Source organism: Schistocerca nitens, chromosome 1 (genome assembly GCF_023898315.1).
Source record: "Schistocerca nitens isolate TAMUIC-IGC-003100 chromosome 1, iqSchNite1.1, whole genome shotgun sequence".
NCBI classification, from domain to species: Eukaryota; Metazoa; Arthropoda; class Insecta; order Orthoptera; family Acrididae; genus Schistocerca; species Schistocerca nitens.
In genome coordinates, this window is record NC_064614.1 from 1,001,867,313 (window position 1) to 1,001,889,413 (window position 22,101).

Sequence of the window (22,101 nt, forward strand, 5' to 3'; positions counted from 1 at the left end):
GGCGCTTTTTCCCGTAGTTGTCTGATGATCTTATCGGGCATCCCTGTTTCCTTCAAGAGAGCACTAGTCTTCTTGGCCAACTTGTCTGTGGGGTCACACTCCAGAATTCTGTATGCAGGGTCCTCCAGAAGTTGGCGTACTTTCTCATCATAATCCACCTGCTGCAAGATGACAGTGGAGTTCCCTTTGTCTGCTGGCAGTACCACAATGCTGTTGTCTTCCCGGAGTTTCTTGAGTGCAAGCCTCTCCTCGGTTGTGATGTTCGATTTCGGCGGCCTGGCCTTGGTGAGGGCCCTGCAGGTCTCTCGGCGGACTTCCTCTGCCACATTAGGTGGAAGTGTGGCTGCAACTTGCTCTACTGCACTGACGAAACCTGAAATGGGTACGTTTCTAGGGGTCGTAGCAAAGTTGAGACCCTTGCTGAGTACCTTTAAGGTTATATCATCAAACTGTATGCCACTCAGATTCGTCACAGTGTGTGTCTCTTCCATCTGCTGTGCTTTCTTACTCATGCGGTCAAACTTTGCAGATTGGCAAGATGAGGCATTCCTTCTAGCACACTCAGCTAAAGACCAGGAGGCACGGTCTACCCAATCCCAATCTTCTCTTGTTAAGGAGGCTGCCATGTACAGTTGAATGTGTAACAGCTCCCTGGCCATAACATCTAACCTGTGGCGCAAATCTCGAATCCTCTCTCTCACCAGTGCCATGCTGGCTCTGCGTTTTATCTTGTTCGCCGCTCTGGAGTTGATGTGATGTCTAATTCTGGCAAATACTGGTACCACATCTCCATCTCGACACCTCAGCAAAAAACTGAGAGAACTCAGCATCTTCCCTTTCTTCTGCCGAAGCTTGTCCAGCTTCTTGATATTCTGATACATCTCCTCCCCGTAGAGACTTTTGATGTAACTCTTCAGGCTTTCCCGGCGATCTAATGACATCTTGGGTTGTCGGATGTCCTGCCGGGTATCAGCGTCGTACTTGCACGATATTTCGGTCAGGTAGCTCGTAACCTTCATCAGGTGCGACCTGAGACTGCTCCTCGAGTGGACCTGGTCCAGTGTTTATGCCTGTGGCCTTCCCCCTCCACCAACGGCTGCAGGCGCTTCCTCTGTGGTCCGCGCCCATTCCCTGCGACCTGCTGGAGCGCGGCTGCTCCGTTTTCGGTCCGCTGCGGTTCTACGTGTTCCCTCTGCGGTCCGCGCCCACCAAACCCGCTCCTGGGGGTTTCATCTACGGTCTGGGGTACCAAGCGTTCCCCCTGCGGTCCGCGCCCGCTCACCACGACCTGTTGGAGCGTTGCCGCTCCGTTTCTCGTCCGCTGCGGCTCTAGATGTCCCCTCTGCGGTCCGCGCCCACCAGTCCCACTTCTGGGCGTTCCATCTTCGGTCTGGTGCGCCTGGCAGTCCGTCAGGGGCTCGTTTTCCATCTCCATGTCTCTGGTTCTTCTGTTTGTGTAGTGTTGCAGCTGGCCCCGTTGCTCCTTTAACAGTTCCAGAGCCGGATCCCATGCTCTGCTTAGTTGGTACCCTGTGTCACGGTTCATAAGATCGTCAGCCATTTTAATTTCTATCGATTCTCTTATAACACTGTCCCAAAATCTGGGTGTTTGTGCTAGAATCTTGGTATCCTCATACTTCACGGCATGATCTAGTTCTAGACAGTGTTCGGCAATGGCTGACTTAGTCACCTGTCTTAATGGGGTTCTGAGGACTTTGGTCCACAGAGCACGGGCCCTGTCAGACCAAGAGAATCTACCTATAGAGATAGAACATCTCAAAACAGTTTTCTCCAAGAATGGATACACGGACAGACAAATTGAGAGGGCACTCCAACCAGCCACTACACCACAGGTTCCTGAAGAAGACCAAGATGAAGCAAAGAAGGTGGCATATCTGCCCTATGCTGGCTCTATTTCTGCCATAATCAGTAGGATCCTCCGTAAACACAATATCAAGTGTGTTTTCTGTCCATCCAACAAGATCGGGGGACTGCTGGGGAGTGTCAAAGACGACCTGGGATTACGAAAACCAGGGATTTACAATATACCTTGTCAATGTGGCATGTCCTACATTGGCCAGACGACCAGAACTGTGGAGATCAGGTGCAAAGAACATCAGAGGCACACTAGATTAAGACAGGTGACTAAGTCAGCCATTGCTGAACACTGTCTAGAACTAGATCATGCCATGAAGTATGAGGATACCAAGATTCTAGCACAAACACCCAGATTTTGGGACAGTGTTATAAGAGAATCGATAGAAATTAAAATTGCTGACGATCTTATGAACCGTGACACAGGGTACCAACTAAGCAGAGCATGGGATCCGGCTCTGGAACTGTTAAAGGAGCAACGGGGCCAGCTGCAACACTACACAAACAGAAGAACCAGAGACATGGAGATGGAAAACGAGCCCCTGACGGACTGCCAGGCGCACCAGACCGAAGATGGAACGCCCAGAAGTGGGACTGGTGGGCGCGGACCGCAGAGGGGACATCTAGAGCCGCAGCGGACGAAAAACGGAGCGGCAACGCTCCAACAGGTCGTGGTGAGCGGGCGCGGACCGCAGGGGGAACGCTTGGTACCCCAGACCGTAGATGAAACCCCCAGGAGCGGGTTTGGTGGGCGCGGACCGCAGAGGGAACACGTAGAACCGCAGCGGACCGAAAACGGAGCAGCCGCGCTCCAGCAGGTCGCAGGGAATGGGCGCGGACCACAGAGGAAGCGCCTGCAGCCGTTGGTGGAGGGGGAAGGCCACAGGCATAAATACTGGACCAGGTCCAATCGAGGAGCAGTCTCAGGTCGCACCTGATGAAGGTTACGAGCTACGTGACCGAAATATCGTACAAGTACTACGCTGATATCCGGCAGAACACCCGACACCCCAAGATGTCATTAGATCGCCGGGAAAGCCTGAAGAGTTACATCAAAAGTCTCTACGGGGAGGAGATGTATCAGAATATCAAGAAGCTGGACAAGCTTCGGCAGAAGAAAGGGAAGATGCTGAGTCCTCTCAGTTTTTTGCTGAGGAGTCGAGATGGAGATGTGGTACCAGTATTTGCCAGAATTAGACATCACATCAACTCCAGAGCGGCGAACAAGATAAAACGCAGAGCCAGCATGGCACTGGTGAGAGAGAGGATTCGAGATTTGCGCCACAGGTTAGATGTTATGGCCAGGGAGCTGTTACACATTCAACTGTACATGGCAGCCTCCTTAACAAGAGAAGATTGGGATTGGGTAGACCGTGCCTCCTGGTCTTTAGCTGAGTGTGCTAGAAGGAATGCCTCATCTTGCCAATCTGCAAAGTTTGACCGCATGAGTAAGAAAGCACAGCAGATGGAAGAGACACGCACTGTGACGAATCTGAGTGGCATACAGTTTGATGATATAACCTTAAAGGTACTCAGCAAGGGTCTCAACTTTGCTACGACCCCTAGAAACGTACCCATTTCAGGTTTCGTCAGTGCAGTAGAGCAAGTTGCAGCCACACTTCCACCTAATGTGGCAGAGGAAGTCCGCCGAGAGACCTGCAGGGCCCTCACCAAGGCCAGGCCGCCGAAATCGAACATCACAACCGAGGAGAGGCTTGCACTCAAGAAACTCCGGGAAGACAACAGCATTGTGGTACTGCCAGCAGACAAAGGGAACTCCACTGTCATCTTGCAGCAGGTGGATTATGATGAGAAAGTACGCCAACTTCTGGAGGACCCTGCATACAGAATTCTGGAGTGTGACCCCACAGACAAGTTGGCCAAGAAGACTAGTGCTCTCTTGAAGGAAACAGGGATGCCCGATAAGATCATCAGACAACTACGGGAAAAAGCGCCAGTGCCACCTAGACTGTATGGTCTGCCTAAAATACACAAGGAGGGCGTGCCCCTACGTCCAATTGTCAGTAATATTGGGGCACCTACGTACACAACAGCCAAGTACTTGAAAGGTCTCCTGTCTCCATATGTGGGGAAATGTATTCACCACATCCGCAACTCAGAAGATTTCCTGCAACGCCTCAAGCAACTGCACATCACAGATTCGGACATCATGGTTAGTTTTGATGTGGTATCGCTGTTCACCAGGGTCCCACTGAAGGACTCACTAGAACTGATTGCAGAGAAATTTGACGGTGCTCTGTTGGACCTGTTCAGTCATACACTGACATCCACGTATTTCCTGTACAGAAACCAATATTACGAGCAAACTGAAGGTGTAGCCATGGGCAGCCCACTGTCCCCTGTGGTTGCCAACATGTTTATGGAGAGTTTTGAGGAGAGGGCATTGGAGACAGCCACATTTAAACCCACATGCTTCTTTAGGTATGTGGATGACACCTTCGTGATCTGGCCACATGGGATGGACAGGCTCAATGAGTTTCTCGAACATCTTAACTCATGCCACCCTAATATCGAGTTCACCATGGAACTGGAGAAGAATGGCCAGCTGCCATTTCTGGATGTACTAGTCCAGAGGAAAGCAGATGGATCAATTGGCCACAGTGTGTACCGAAAACCAACACACACTGATTTATATCTGCAGGCCAGCAGCTGTCACCACCCTGCACAGAAGAATGGGGTTCTGAGGACTTTGGTCCACAGAGCACGGGCCCTGTCAGACCAAGAGAATCTACCTATAGAGATAGAACATCTCAAAACAGTTTTCTCCAAGAATGGATACACGGACAGACAAATTGAGAGGGCACTCCAACCAGCCACTACACCACAGGTTCCTGAAGAAGACCAAGATGAAGCAAAGAAGGTGGCATATCTGCCCTATGCTGGCTCTATTTCTGCCAGAATCAGTAGGATCCTCCGTAAACACAATATCAAGTGTGTTTTCTGTCCATCCAACAAGATCGGGGGACTGCTGGGGAGTGTCAAAGACGACCTGGGATTACGAAAACCAGGGATTTACAATATACCTTGTCAATGTGGCATGTCCTACATTGGCCAGACGACCAGAACTGTGGAGATCAGGTGCAAAGAACATCAGAGGCACACTAGATTAAGACAGGTGACTAAGTCAGCCATTGCTGAACACTGTCTAGAACTAGATCATGCCGTGAAGTATGAGGATACCAAGATTCTAGCACAAACACCCAGATTTTGGGACAGTGTTATAAGAGAATCGATAGAAATTAAAATGGCTGACGATCTTATGAACCGTGACACAGGGTACCAACTAAGCAGAGCATGGGATCCGGCTCTGGAACTGTTAAAGGAGCAACGGGGCCAGCTGCAACACTACACAAACAGAAGAACCAGAGACATGGAGATGGAAAACGAGCCCCTGACGGACTGCCAGGCGCACCAGACCGAAGATGGAACGCCCAGAAGTGGGACTGGTGGGCGCGGACCGCAGAGGGGACATCTAGAGCCGCAGCGGACGAAAAACGGAGCGGCAACGCTCCAACAGGTCGTGGTGAGCGGGCGCGGACCGCAGGGGGAACGCTTGGTACCCCAGACCGTAGATGAAACCCCCAGGAGCGGGTTTGGTGGGCGCGGACCGCAGAGGGAACACGTAGAACCGCAGCGGACCGAAAACGGAGCAGCCGCGCTCCAGCAGGTCGCAGGGAATGGGCGCGGACCACAGAGGAAGCGCCTGCAGCCGTTGGTGGAGGGGGAAGGCCACAGGCATAAATACTGGACCAGGTCCACTCGAGGAGCAGTCTCAGGTCGCACCTGATGAAGGTTACGAGCTACGTGACCGAAATATCGTGCAAGTACGACGCTGATATCCGGCAGAACACCCGACAACCCAAGATGTCAAGTCCCATAGTGCTCAGAGCCATTTGAACCATTTAGAACCTTGATGCCTCAGAATGTGTCCTACCAACCGATCCCTTCTTCTAATCAGGTTGTTCCACAAATTTCTCTTCTCCCGACTTCTATTCAGTACATCCTCATTAGTTACGCGTTATATTCATTTAATCTTCAGCATTCTCCTGTAGCACCACATTTCAAAGGCTTCTATTATCTTCTTGTCTGAACTGTTTAACGTCCATGTTGTCCGCCCCCGGTAGCTGCGTGGTCAGCGTGACAGACTGTCAATCCTAAGGGCCCGGGTTCGATTCCCGGCTGGATCGGAGATTTTCTCCGCTCAGGGACTGGGTGTTGTGTTGTCCTAATCATCATCATTTCATCCCCATCGACGCGCGGGTCGCCGAAGTGGCGTCAAATCGAAAGACCTGCACCAGGCGAACGGTCTACCCGACTGGAGGCCCTAGCCACACGACACTTCATATCGTCCATGTTGCATTTCCATACATGGCTACATTCGATACATATGCTTTCAGAAAGGAGTCATAGCAGAATCATACAATGTTATGTTACAGAATGTTGTACCATTTTGGAATGACTTCTATTATACGGTGTTGTGTGTGACACTTTCACAAGAGGCCATGTGCCTTTTGGATTGTACCTTTGGATTGTACCTTACTCTCGTAATTGTACCTTACCCTCGTGCATTGTTTGGATCCGTTACCACTCTTTCTTGTACTAATTCCTGACGACAATAATTAAGGATTGATATTAACTGTCTGTTAAAGTTTTGCTAATATGAACTGAAAATGGAAGACAATTTTATTGTAGGGATGTACATCCAGTAAGGCAAGCTTGCAGCTACCTTCAATTGATAAGAATAACAAAAATTCGAAACTGTCATAAAACCTAATAGCAGAGGGTGGCTAGAATTACACACTCTTCTTTTATCGCAACAAGCCACAGAGTTTTTTTTTAAAGAAACCGAGTAAGTTACAGAATCAGCTTCAAAGTATTTTTTTAAATACCTAACCTCTCACCTGGAATGATAAGACACTGGATATTTTAATGATTGCGACATATATATGCAACTACAAACACAAATTCGTCGAGAAAAGATTTGCATGTTTACACGGTTAATGTTTGTTAGATGACTGCATCATATCCATTTCTTTCTTAATCACAGGTCACACCAAAACGATTGCAAGAGTGCATATAAACACATGTCCGAAAATCCTCCGTTTTTGAGCTATTTCAGTAAGAACATTTGAAATAGTTCTCTAGCGAGCAGCTCTTAAGCAATTTTCAAAATGTCCGCCTCTTGCATACACTCGTCGTATCATAAACTTTTCGCATTCTGTCAAACGGCCGGTGCCGAATACTTTTAACTGTTTCAATGAAACGTTGATCGAGCGCCTCTACATTAGTAATGTCTCCTGAATACCCCATCTGTGTTTAAGTAGACGCAAAGCACGGGAGAATTGAGCACAGGAGAATTTTGACTGTAAAATTAAACTTCTGATTACCTGCCATGGTAGATGTCACCCAGTGCATGTCGAACACTGCGGCTGAAACGGGAAGAATTCCATCGTGTATAAACCACTTGTTTCCCCTTATTTTCAGGACCACATCTTGTAGCAAGTGTGGAAGAATGTTTCGAATAAAATCCTTGTAGATTGTAGTCATAAGAAGCTGATGGAAGAACATATGAACCTACCATTCAGTCACACACCATTTCAGTCCACAAATGAATATTAAACTGCTTCTAGTGTCTAGCCCCAATTATAACTTGCGGATTTTCACCCGCTAGATGGTTGCGAGAATATACTATACCATACCTTTCAAATGTTACCCATCTCCAAACTAAACTGGACATACAAACAGTGGCTTGGTGGTGTGTGTAAGAAAGCATCGTGAAACTTCTCACTTAGTCGGTGATTAGAAGGTAAGATGTCACACACATGTGGAAGGCGACATAGTTACATGAACTGCCTGTGGAATGTCTTCCATGCCGTGCTATGAGGCTTATCGCACGCTACAACAACAAATTGTGTAGTGATACCAGAAACTTTCATCCTAGACAACTATAAGTGAATCTTGGTTCACCTCAATCCATTGTGGTGCTATGATTCTTGTCACTGCTACGCGAATTGGCACTGAAGTTTTAAAGTTTTCTGTTTGGACTCGCATTTTGGTACAGCTGTGCTGCTCGAGTCAATTACCGTTCACTTCCACTTCAAAAATAGATTCGTTTTCATTGACTGAGACAGTGGTTGTTGCTTATTGTGCTGAAGCAGGAAACAGTATCAACAAAGACACTGCCGTTATAACGCATTTGGAGACATCATCGTCAAAACAATACGTCTATGTATGAAAACAGAAAATCAAATGGTTCAAATGGCTCTGAGCACTATGGGACTCAACTGCTGAGGTCATTAGTCCCCTAGAACTTAGAACTAGTTAAACCTAACTAACCTAAGGACATCACAAACATCCATGCCCGAGGCAGGATTCGAACCTGCGACCGTAGCGGTCTTGCGGTTCCAGACTGCAGCGCCTTTAACCGCACGGCCACTTCGGCCGGCATGAAAACAGAAGGAATTCAATTGTAGTACTAACATGTTATTTATAAAAAGCCTTATTATATGTAAATATCGCAAAGGAATTCAAACATACTGCAAACTTTTCTGCGTCCGTCACTTGAGAGTGGCTGGAAATACGCGCCGGCCGGGGTGGCCGAGCGGTTCTAGGCGCTACAGTCTGGAACCGCGCGACCGCTAGGTCGCAGGTTCGAATCCTGCCTCGGGCATGGGTGTGAGTGATGTCCTTAGGTTAGTTAGGTTTAAGTAGTTCTAAGTTCTAGGGGACTGATGACCTCAGAAGTTAAGTCCCATAGTGCTCAGAGCCATTTGGAAATACGCCTATAGCTTTTTAGCGGATGCTACGCAAGAAACACAGCGGCACTTTGGGTTGCATACTCCTCAGGCAATAGTTGTCCAGCGTGAAAATTCTGCTGTTACCGACAAGGCGAATCGTGGCAAAGGCAACTAATCTGGTCATGTGGCTAGGTCAACCTACGTCCCATATCGAAGTAGCGAACTTTGTTACCTGCAGTGCAAGCATAGAAAGTGATCATGGAAGATGCCTTCCCGCGCAGTCGCGACGGCATGCTATGTATAGAGGACTAGCTAGCTTATCGCCCGCTGCTTCGCTCGCATAGACTGTAGGGTCTGCACATTTTTTAAATTTATTTTTTAATCGATTTTTTAAGTTGTGCAGAAATTGCAATACCTTCTAAACTTTTCACACTAATTAAGCCTTTGGAAGCATGGTCTTTTCCTAATGTACTTCTGACCAAAAAGCAGTTCTGGTAGGGTTTTGTTAATAATGCCTTTTACGTTCTTGTGGTAATATTTCCACAGAAATTTTTACCCCCTAACATGTGTTTCGTTATATTAACCGACAAGTGAAATATCGATTTTCATAGATTTAGTCTTAAAATATTTAAAATAAAACGAAGTATTTTCTTGGAACTTTCATCCACTATTTCACCACCTTACACTAGTTAACAAAATTAAACTTTTTTCTGCATATGGTTTGTAAATGGGTGGTTTTGCCTAATTTTGGGGTGCTGAATACACTGGTAAAATCAGTTTTTCTCTATGACGTCACATTTCCTAGATATACAGCAGAATAAACAATGGTAACAGCGAAAATTGACACAATTAAGCCAAACAAAAATACACATTCAGAACGTTTGAAATCAATACTATTTTGTATGTATATATGGGCATGATGCCAATAAAAGGTCCAAATTAGTTCAGAAGATATTTTCACCTTTAATCGTCTTTGGCTTCTGAAAAACGCGACGACGGAGCTCTTCTTTTGTTTGCCATTTCATCACTCTTCCTAACAAGACCCCATCATCGAAGGGTTCCAATGGCCTTGCTAACGGTGTTTCATGATAAGAATGTCTTGGTGAAAGCGTTCACCATGCTCATCACTTACAGCTCCCAAATTTCCCGGGAATAAATCAAGGTGAGAATAGAAAAAGTGAATCTGTTACCCAAAAAGACCACCACAATTTTTTTAAACGAAGACGAAGCAGCTAATTGGACATCTTTGAGTTTAGTATCAAAGGTTGGATTTTTCAGCAATTTTCTTATTTGTGGTCCAACAAATATACCATCTTTCAGCTTTGCCTCACTTAATTTGGGAAACTTTTCTGTTAAGTGATTGAAGGTCTTACCTTCTTTATCCAGAGCTTTTACAAAGTTCTTGATAAGGCCCAACTTGATATGAAGGGGAGGCAAAATGATTTTATCGGGCTCTACCAATGGGGTATTCTTCATATTTACGTTTCCAGTAACATATGACTTCCTTATAGGCCATTCCTTGACTGTACAGTGGTTCTTGGTGTCACGGCTGTCCCAAAGGCACAAGAAGCAGCAGTATTTCGAGAATCCAGCCCGTAAACCTGTAAGGAGTGCAACAACTTTAAATCACAGCAAAGCTGCCATTCATGATCCTTATATTTGATTGCCTCTAGCAGCAAAGCCATGGTTTCATAAGTTTCTTTCATGTCTACTGCGTAAGCCAAAGGTACCGATGGAAATGTATTGCCATTATGCAGTAATACTGCTTTCAAGCTGGTTTTACTGGAGTCAATAAATAGTCGCCACTCCTGTGGATTATGTTGTACACCTAGCTGTATCATCAGACCATTGACATCACTACATACACACATTGAATTCTGCAAATCGAAATATTGAGCGAAGGAGGCACCTCTCGATCTTAAACAAGAAATTTTTGTCCCTGGAGCTAGAAGTCTCCTTTGTTGCAGTCTCGACACCGAGTGTTCAGCTTGCTGTTTCGGAAGTTTTAGATCGCAAACCACATCGTTCAATTCCTTTTGATTAAAGAGCTGAGGCGAAGTGTCATGATATTGAGGGCAGTACTCTTCTATATGTTCAATACTTTCTGATTCACTTGACATGGTGTCTGGTTGCGTGCCTTTCAAGTTACAGACAGGAACAGGCAACCCCTCATCATGGTGCACAGGCAAATGCTCTAAAGATACACTTGGATGCTTTATTTTACGTCTAGATTTGCTTGAATGTCCCGAAATATTTGTAAGACAGAAGTAACAGTCTGAATAATGGTCATCAGGCTCACATCACGCCATCGGAATAGCGAATGTCATAGCTCGGCGTTTCCTTTCAACCACTCGATTAAGGTTGTAGTACAGGTTACGGAGGCAATATGTGATGAAAATTTTTTATCTTGGTCACCAACAGGAGAATCAAAATACAATTTATATGCCTTCTTAACCAAATCGGTGATTGGTCTTCTTTGAGCTTTTGGACTGAATTCCCCACACACATTACAAAAGTTGTCGGGGTGGTTTAGACAGCAACGAGATTTACTAGTTGCCACTTTTCTCAATATAAGTTTTAAACATAAGAAGTTTGCACTATCTTTCACCGGAAACACTCACTGAGGATCTCTTTCACAGCACTGGATTACCACACCAACCATTTACTGACGATTTACAGATAATCTATCTCTCCTCTGCAAATCAAAAACAAACAAACATCAAAACATGAGAACAGCAAAAAGCGAAATACTGAATACGAAAAATAAAAAAGCTTTAAAAAGTCAAAAATGGTACGGGCTAGAGCATTTTGAAAGGTATATTCAGTTTCTACACACCAAAACACACACTAATTGATGTATCGCATACCAGATGCATAATTGTTGTTTAGTACTGTTATGGGTTGAATTTCCAAATACATTTTTTTTTAATTTCCAGCCGAAAAGCTAAATTTACAGATTTAACTTTGAAAACGCGTTCATATTGAAATAATTTCATAAGACTTTTCATTTCCTATTTCACTCAATTCCTGAGGTTGGATCTGTAAAACCACAGAAAAACATTTTTTTTTTAATTTCTAACCGAGAAGTCAAACACTAATTTTCCTAGATGTAGCTTTACAAATGCTTTAGTAGCTCTTTAATATTGATTTATTTTCAAAGAAAATTGCACTGTGTTGAGTGTGGTACTTTCACAAGACGACATGGCCTCCTCCGCTTAATTCGGCTGTATCTCCGACGTCAGATGACAGTTAATGGCATGTCTACTAAAGCAACTATAATGATTGCCATTATACCAGCACGCACTCGTTACCCTGTAAATCCTTCTTTACAACCAGATCTTCCTCATTTCCCAGTATTCTTAGCTTGAGCAGTCTCCTTAAAATTCCCTTCCTAGAACTAGCTATATCAGAAAACGTCCGTTTGTGTACCTATAAATTCATTTTACACTGATCAGGTAGAAAAGTATGACCATCTTCCTATTATCGGTATAAAGTCGTCTAGGCGATAGCAGTGTCACCTGGCTAGGGATGGCTGCTGGTCAGACACGCCCACGGTGCTTGTAGTATTAGTGAGCTTGCGTGCGTGTGTAGAACGGGGAAGCGCGCGATCTATGTGTGTTTGACAGAGTGCAGATTGTAATAGCCCGTAGGCTCGGCAGGAGCATTCCGAAAACTGCACGCCTTGTCGGGTGTTCGAGAAGTGCTATGGTGTCTTCAACACGTGGTGAAACCACGTCCAGACGTCGTGGGATTGGGTGGCTATCCCTCGTTACAGATGTCAGATGTCGTAGACTGGGCAGACTGGTGAAACAGGACAGGCGGCGAACTTCAGACATTAGTCGAGTCCATGCTACGTCGTGTTGTGGGACTTCTGCGTGTTCGCGGGCAGGTGTACCAGTTTCTTTGGCTCTTCAGCGTATTATAAACACAAAATACATACTCCCACTATCATGTCAAGGAAAAACCCCATAGGATATGGGAAATCTGACAACCATACAGACTACACGAGCTATGGAATGTTTGTGAGCTATCTATAAACAGATGCAACAACTGTTACACTGTGTAATGACAATGAAAAAATCCAGTAGGATACAACTGTGTTAGATCTAAGAGAGCACTGATCACTTGTGAAAGCTATGATGTTACATTTATTAAGCCGGGCGTCGTGGCCGAGTGGTTCTAGGCGCTTCAGTCTGGAACCGCGCGACCGCTACGGTCGCAGGTTCGAATCCTGCCTCGAGCATGGATGTGTGTGATGTCAAAAAAAATGGTTCAAATGGCTCTGAGCACTATGGGACTTAACATCTGAGGTCATAAGTCCCCTAGAACTTAGAACTACTTAAACCCAACTAACCTAAGGACATCACACACATCCATCCCCGAGGCAGGATTCGAACCTGCGACCATAGCGGTCGCGCGGTTCCAGACTGAAGCGCCTAGAACCGCTCGGCCACAAAGGCCGGCTGTGTGTGATGTCCTTAGGTTAGTTAGGTTTAAGTAGTTCTAAGTTCTAGGGGACTGATGACCTCAGATGTTGAGTCCCATGGTGCTCAGAGCCATTTTTTTACATTTATTAATAACATACATATCAGAATACTGGTATTTGAATGATGCAGAATTGTAGTGACCTCTTATGCTGGGTCTGTGGTCCGTCATAAAGCTCTCGTGGCGTTCTACTGCTTGCAGTCAGTCAGTGAACATTGCTATAACACACGTAGTGTGTGGGTGGGTTTGCGGATCGGTATCTGCACGCCACTAGCTTCCATCACTCAGCACAGAAACAGTCAGTTCTGGGGACCTTAGTACATCGTGCTGAAACCGTCTCAGACGCTGAAAACTTACCGAGAGAATCGAGCCACTTACGTAAAGTTTTTAAGGAAAACGGTTACAACAAGAAACAGATCTCACAAGCAATGTCATCCAAACTTCAAAGGAAGAAGACCTCTGAAGAAGACACCAAGCAGGTTGCATTCTTGCCGTTTTGTGGTTCGACAACAGGGAAGATTAGTCGGCTCCTGAAGAGGCATAAAATAGACACAATCTTCAACCCTCCGGTAAAGATCCGGCAACTAATGAAATCTTTGAAAGATGATGTAGGCCTCAGAACGCCAGGAATTTACAAGATACGGCGTGGATGTGGGCAGTTCCATCTCGGCTAGACTGTTCGCACTATTGAACAGCGCCGCATAGGACACGAAAGGTGTTACCGTCTGTGCTATCCCGAAAAGTCAGCTGTTGCAGAATATGCTCTGGAAAACGGACACCGAATTGCATTCGATGAGTCGTCTATTATTAAATGGACTAATGGCTTCTGGGATAGCGTGATAAACGAGGCCATAGAGATTAGAATTCCTGAAAACACCTTCAATAGAGACGGTGGATTGCAGCTGACTACAGCGTGGGGTCCGGTGTTGAGGGAGTTGAAGCGGGCCCGGGGGTCGCGCGGCCAAAACATTACCGTATATGGTGCGGGACCGAGCACCAGTGACGTCACGAGCGACGGTGTGGCTATATAAGCACGGCAACGACAACCACACGACTCCAAGCCAAGGCACACTCCCGACTCCGTCTCCTCAAGCTCCTTTCCGGCCGCACGTGGGGTCTGGACCCCTCCACCATCCTCCACACCTATAAATCCCTCATCCGCCCTATCCTTTGTTACGCCCATCCGGCCTGGATCTCCGCCCCCCCTACCTTTTATAAATCCCTCCAAATCCTTGAACGCCATGCTCTCCGCCTCGCCTATCGCATCCGTCTCCCCTCCCCCACGCGGATCCTGTATGATCTCATCCCCTTCCTCCACCTCCTCCTTTTCCTTGAAAGGATACGGATCCTGTACACCTCCCGCAAACTCGATCCTCCTCATCCGCTTGTTTCACCCATCCTCACCCGCCCCCGCCCGCTGCCGCACCTGTATTCCCACGTCCCACCCGGTCTCCATCTCTCCACCCTCCTTACACTCTCCCAAGGTGGCTTCCGCCAGCTCCCCCTCCCTGATGATGTCCTCCTCCCCTCCATCTACCCCTCCTATCAACTTTGATCCTCCCCCCACTTCCTGTGTCCTTTCCTTTAGGCACCCTCCCTCCCTTCTCTCTCCTTTTCCCCCCATCCCTCTTCCTCCATCCCTCTTCCTCCGGGCTTCCCCTCCCCCTTCCTCCTTTCCTCCTATCTCCTCTGCCCATGGCATCTCTGCTCTCCCCTCTCCGTCTCCCACCCCCCCTCCTCCTTTCTTGGCAGGTCCCCGGACTCGCACACGGCACGTGGACTTTCGCGCGCCGGAGATCATCGCCATCAGTGTCTCGTGTGTGCCGTCGTGTTTAGTGTTCAGTGTTCACCCTCGCACTTCATCGTTCACCTGTGCCATCGCCATCTTCAGTGTTTGTGCGTCGTATCAACAGTTTGCCGTATGGTTTATCGTCGAGTGTGAATGGCTCCGTGTTTGTCCTTATGTGTCTACTGTTTTATTGCCCACCGTTCTGTAACTTATGTGTATTCATCCTGTTTTTTCTCATTGTGTTTTCTATGGCTGAAGAGCAGCGTAGAATGCTGCTGAAAGCCTGCTTGTTGTACAGGTTTTAAAATAACAATAAAGTAAAAAAAAAAACACACACGACAGTCATCCACTTGACAATGGCAAATGGCTCAAATGGCTCTGAGCACTATGGGACTTAACTTCTGAGGTCATCAGTCCCCTAGACTTAGAACTACTTAAACCTAACTAACCTAAGGACATCACACACATCCATGCCCGAGGCAGGATTCGAACCTGCGACCACATCGGTCGCGCGGTTCCAGACTGTGGCGCCTAGAACCGCTCGGCCACTCTGGCCGGCTGACAATGGCAGAAGAGATCTCTGCCGAAAGCTCGTCGGCAGTAAACCACTTGACGCGGCTTGAAACCCGAGAATGTTTTATTAACGGATATCGCCGCAAAAGCATGAATTCGTACATCAGCAATAGCTTGAATAACTTCGCTTCTCAGTGCTTGCTTATGATCGAAAGTATCCAGTGTTCCTTTTATCTCAAAATGGTTCAAATAACTCTAAGCACTATGGGACTTAACATCTGAGGTCATCAGTGCCCTAGACTTAGAACTACTTAAACCTAACTAACCTAAGGACATCACACACGTCCATGCCCGAGGCAGGATTCGAACCTGCGACTGTACCAGCAGCGCGGTTCCAGACTGAAACGCCTAGAACCGCTCGGCCACAGTGGCCGGCCCTTTTATCTCAGTTTGCTTCCATTTACACCAACTTTTGTGACGGCCTTCGTAGCGACAACACTTCGCTGTAGAAACGGCCTACGAAGTCACCGCCACACTTTTAATAGCGGACCGACCGGACCACTGGAACAGTGAACAGAAAGATGTAACCCAAACACTCGGATTAAATGAAAGTCGGTACTTATCTTTATTAACGACGATACAGAACACAGTGGTGAACATGGTCTACAGAAATCTGTCTAGTTCGAGTCGGAGCGGCTTGGTCAGCGTCGGCTGACGACAAACAACAAATCTGCTGCGATGAACACACAACTGACTAGCGAGTACACAATTCGGTGGCGAGTACACAACTGAGCGGCGAATACAGAACTGTCCTAGCGCTCGCGACTCCAGCGCTTAAGAAGCCAGAAGCCAGCGGTGGCGCGCGCAGACTTGCGGCGATTTCCTGTATCGCTGGCGCTGCTTATGCGGACGGCGTCCGGACTTTGATGCTGCCAACCTTTTGGCAGCGGGCTCGGTTGGCATTACTGGCTAGGATATAACACCAACTATCAGAACAGTAATCGTGCTGCGGATTGTTATTCGTTAAACGTTTGTGATAAAGTGTCGCCGTAACCGCTTTGTTCATCTAATTTTCATCGAAAGCATATACTTGAGACATCTTGCGGGCAAATACAACACCCATGTGGATATTTTTTAAATTTACAACGTTACAATAGCTTTACAGAGAAAGAGATACTGATTGGAGTCGCAAACAGCCCAAGCGGCTAGAGTCGGCGAACGCGCGCTTCGATTGAACCTTGATATTCAGGTATAAAGAATGATTTCCCGCCGAAATCCTTTTGATTCTTCGGACTCTAAGGACTCAAAATAGCAACAGAAAATGATTTTTGGAACATCGAGAGCGGTAAACCCCCTTAAATAGTTTTTCTCACGTTTCGGTCGTGGCTCGCTTCTAATTATCTAGTGGCGTGCAGTCGGTAATGAAGTGTAGTATATAGTCAGCCGTTCTCAACTAAATCCACATGTCTACTTCTCAAGTCCATGTACGGTGTATGGCAGCGTATTTTGTACCAGTATAGCTGATTCGTTTTTATGTCAGGTTCACTAGACGATAAACGAAAAAAAAACGACTATTTGTATGCATACATAGATGTAAAGAGTTTCCAAAGCTCATACATGGCTAGATAACTATCTCTCGTTTCGACGCACGTACGAAGACCCTGGATTGCCCATATTCGAAACTGATAACGCTGACGTTATGCTGTATCACGAAAGTAGAGTTTTAGATTTGCTTGAGAAGAGCTGACTAATAATATGCTAATCTCACAATAGCTGAACTTTGCTTCTAAGCTGCGCATCCCTGAAGGCCGTCGATTGGTACAGAAGGAGGAAAATAAAATCCCTTGATATACACTGAAGAGCCAAAGAAACTGGTACACCTGCCTAATATCGTGTAGGGCGCGCGCGAGCACGTAGAAGTGCAGCAACACGGCCTGGCATGGACTCGACAAATACCTGAAGTTGCGCTGGAGGGAATTGACACTATGAATCCACCAAGTCCGTCCATAAATCCGGAAGAGCAAGACAGGGTGGAGACCTCTTCTGAACAGCACGTTGCAAGGCATCCCAGATATGCTCAATAATGTTCACGTCTGGGGAGTTTGGTGGCCAGCGAGCGGAAGTGGTTAAACTCAGAAGAGTGTTCCTGGAGCCATTATGTAGCAATTCTGACGTGTGCGGTGTCGCGTTGTCCTGCTCGAATTGCTCAAGTCCGTGGAAATGCATGCAGGTGATCAGACAGTATGCTTAAGTACGTGTCACCAGTCAGAGTCATATTTAGACGTATCAGGGGTCCCATATCACACCAACGGCACACGCCTCACACCATTACAGAGCGTCCACCAGCTTGAACAGTCCCCTGCTAAAATTCAGGTTGCATGAATTCATGAGGTTGTCTCCATACGGGGACACGTCCATCCGCTCGACACAATTTGAAACGAGACTCGTCTGATCAGGCAACATGTTTCCAGTCATCCTAGGCGAGGCGTAAAGCTTTGTGCCGTGCAATTATCAAGGGTACACGAGCGGGCCTTCTGCTCTGAAAGCCCGTATCGATGATGTTTAGTTGAACAGTTCGGATGCTGACACTTGTTGATGGCCCAGCACTGAAATCTGCAGCAATTTGCGGAAGGGTTGCACATCTGTCACGTTGAACGATTCTGTTAAGTTGTCGTTGGTCCCGTTCCTGCAGGAAGTTTTTCCAGCCGCAGCGATGTCGGAGAGTTGATGTTTTACCGGATTCCTGATATTCACGGTACACTCGTGAAATGATCATACGGGAAAATCCTCATTTAATCACTGCCTCGGAGATGCTGTGTCCCATCGCTCGCGCGCTGACTATAACACCACGTTCAGACACTTACATCTTGATAACCTGCCATTGTAGCAGCAATAACCGACGTAAAAACTGCTCCAGACGCTTATTGTCTTATATAGACGTTGCCGACCGCAGCGCCGAATTCTGCCTGTTTACATATCTCTGTGTTTGAAAACGCATGCCTATACCAGTTTGTTTGGAGCTTCAGTGTATTATACTCATGCACTATCTGACCAAAAGCAAGCGGACACCCCCAAGTAGCGCGTAACTGACCATTAGATGTAACGAGAGGCGGACCCGCTAGTACAAAAAGAATTCACGAGTATTGAATTCACATTGGAGAAGCAGTAAGCGCAGAATGAGTCGGTCTGAAGCGCTCAGTGTTTTCGGACGTGGACTGGTCATTGGAAAATTTGGATATTTGTGGTAAGGTCTTAATGGGACCAAACTGCTGAGGTCGTCGGTCCGTAAGCTTACACACCACATAATCTGACTTAAAAACTAACTTACGCTAAGGACAGCACACACACCCATGGCCGAGGGAGGTTGGGGTTGTTGGGTTGGGTTGTTTTGGGGGAAGAGACCAAACAGCGAGGTCATCGGTCTCATCGGATTAGGGAAGGAAGTCAGCCGTGCCCTTTGAAAGGAACCATCCCAGCATTTGCCTGGAGCGATTTAGGGAAATCACGGAAAACCTAAATCAGGATGGCCGGACGCGGGATTGAACCGTCGTCCTCCCGAATGCGAGTCCAGTGTGCTACCACTGCGTCACCTCGCTCGGTGCCCGAGAGAGGACTCGAACCTACGACGGGGGGAGCCGTACGAACCGTGACAAGACGCCCTAGACGGCGCGGTTAGTCATTGGATGTCACCTGACTAACGGATCCATCAGGGACAGTTCAACCCCTCTGCAGCTGCTCATGTCGCCTGTTGGTAGTGTGACTAAGCTAAACAAAGAGCATGCAGGCCTCACGTACGGACGGACAAGGACTCTCAGCATTGCGGAAGTGGTTGTAAGAAATCGCTTGAAATGACTCGTTAGCTCCAAAGTGCCTATTGAGTTAAAAACAATGGGGCACAATGGTGGAGCACAATGGAGGAACGAAGATTAGGGTTTACAGTCCCGTCGACATTAAGGTTATGAGAGATTGATTACAATCTCGCAATGTTTCAAGGATGGCGAAGGAAATCGGTCGTACCCTTTCAAAGGAAGCACCTCAGCATTTGGCCGGAGCGGTTTAAAGAAATCACAGAAAACCGAATTCTGGATGGTCGGACACGGATTTGAATTGTCGTCATCGCAAATGCGAGTCCATTGTGCTAAACACCGAGCCAACTCCCTCGGTCACTGGACAGTAGATGAGTAGAAACGAGTGATTTGATGAACCACACTAATACTCTGTGGTAATTCGATGGAGTAGTTTGGGCTCGGTGAATGCCTGAAGAACGTTATATGCCATCAGATGTAGCGCCAACAGTGAAGTACGGAACAGATGGTGTAACTGTATGTAGACTGTATTTCTTTGTTATCATGTGGAAGAATAAGAACAAATTTTACAGCTGTGTGGAGTGCATATGGTAGATGAACAGTTGGGAGGTCACACTGGTATCATCATGACAGTGCACCCTGTTATAAACCAGGATGTGTGAGGGAATGGCTTATGACGGTAACATTCATGGACTGGACTGGCCTGGCCAAAACCCTGACCCGAACCCAATGGTCCAATTTTAGGGCGTGTTACAACGTCTGCTTCGCTCCAGACCCCAGCGGGCAAAATCACTATCTTCTATAGTTTCGGCTCTTGAGGAAGAATGGGTTGCCGGCCGGTGTGGCCGAGCGGTTCTAGGCGCTTCAGTCTGGAACCGCGCGACCGCTACGGTCGCAGGTTCGAATCCTGCCTCGGGCATGGATGTGTGTGATGTCCTTAGGTTAGTTAGGTTTAAGTAGTTCTAAGTTCTAGGGGACTGATGGGTCCCATAGTGCTCAGAGCCATTTGAACCATTTATTTGAAGAATGGGTTGCCATTCCTCCACAAACATTCAGACACATCATTGAAAGTGTCTTCCGAGCCGTCATAAGGCAAAGGGTGGACACTCTTCATGTCAATGTCCACTAATAGATGCCCAGATACTTTTCATTAAATAGTGTATGTCTCAAGTTCACCATAAAAAGTGATTTCGAAGAGTACCACGCAAACTTTACACGGTTGGGAACTTCCACATTCTCAGACATGTAGAGCCAAGCACTCATTCATTTTTTTTAGAACACCTTTGTAGGGCACGGGGTGTCTGAGCGTATAATTTGCACGCTCGGCTGGGAACCTGTTCACACGTCCCCCTACGTGCCAAGCCTGGCGCAAGAGCCCGCGTTAGAAGACAGAGCGACTGTTTTCTGCCCACAAAAAGTAAATATCGGCTGGTTGGCGGAACAGAAAAACACGCGATGACTGTTCTGTTCGATCCAGTTGCACACTGAGTTTGCCGATGTTTGCAAAAATATTCCGAGAAAGTGACAAAACGTAGAAACATCTGTGCATGGCAATGTCGGTAGAGATCACTTGAAACAATTTTTTCGGGCCAGTTACCAGAAGTCACCGCTGCACAGCGTTGGTTTATGTTTGTATTTCAGTCCGGAACGGCGCTGCTGCTACGGTCGAAGGTTCGAATCCTGCCTCGGGCATGTATGTGTGTGATGTCCTTAGGTTAGTTAGGTTTAAGTAGTTCTGAGTCTAGGGGACTGATGAACTCATATGTTAATTCCCATAGTGCTTAGAACAATTTGTTTGTATTTCAAGTTATGATTTCGTCTGCGTGTATTACCCGACGACGATATTACTGCATTGGCCTGCAGTGGCCGTTACTGCAAACACACGGTGACGTTACAGTAAACAAATATAGTGATGACTAAGGAAAATGTATAGCATTGTGAATGATTTCAAGACAGTTATGTATACACCATCAAATGGTTCAGCGTGTTCTCGTGAAATATCATGATAAAAACTCACGACAAGCCGACCGAAGGCCCCTCACTCCAAAGGGCAACATGTTGTGGTCGACTAATACTGAGTTTGTTCCGCAAACAGTTTAATACTGGAGTGGACGTGACAGCAGATTGTAGAGGTGGTGTCGCTGTATTAGCCAGAACAGTACCTGCCTGTGGAATGTTCGAAGCAAAGGCTGTAATTAAATAACAAAAACCAAGAGTCTCTACAGAAAGTTGCTACCATTTTTGACACCTGAAGCAACTGCGTCGCGAAAAAAATGCGATCGCTTGTCATGCAACACCGACGGGAAAAGTGAAAGATGGAGAAGTGCAAGAGATGGGGCAGTAGTGCAGACACTATGTACAAGCCTATGTGGTTTGGTTTGCCGTGTTTGCAATTTCTGGATGAGGTACATGGACGAAACGAAACAACCGACACCACGGACAAAAGGGTCCAAAAAATTGTGCATTCTTGCATTAATTTGTACTTCATATTCTACAGTAACAATTATTTTGCTTCGCTATATATCGAGGCAACGGCCTTGCCGCAGCGGATACACCGGTTCCCGTCAGATCACCGAAGTTAAGCGTTGTCGGCATGGTCGGCACTTGGATGGGTGACCATCCAGGCCGCCATGCTCTGTTGCCATTTTTCGGGGTGCACTCAGCCTCGTGATGCCAATTTAGGAGCTACTCGACCGAATAGTAGCGGCTCCGGTCAAAGAAAACCATCATAACGACAAGGAGAGCGGTGTGCTGACCACATGCCCCTCCTATCCGCATCCTCAGCTGACGATAACCCGGCAGTTGGATGGTCCCGATGGGCCACTTGTGGCCTGAAGACGGAGTGTATATGTCCTTGAGCTATTGAAAAATAGTT

At 46.9% G+C, this 22,101-nt stretch overlaps 1 pseudogene; it reads left to right on the forward strand.

The window, feature by feature from the left end:
- Positions 1-21,753: 21,753 nt before the first annotated feature.
- LOC126207945 (5S ribosomal RNA) lies at positions 21,754-21,870 on the forward strand (annotated as a pseudogene).
- The last annotated feature ends 231 nt before the right edge of the window (positions 21,871-22,101 follow it).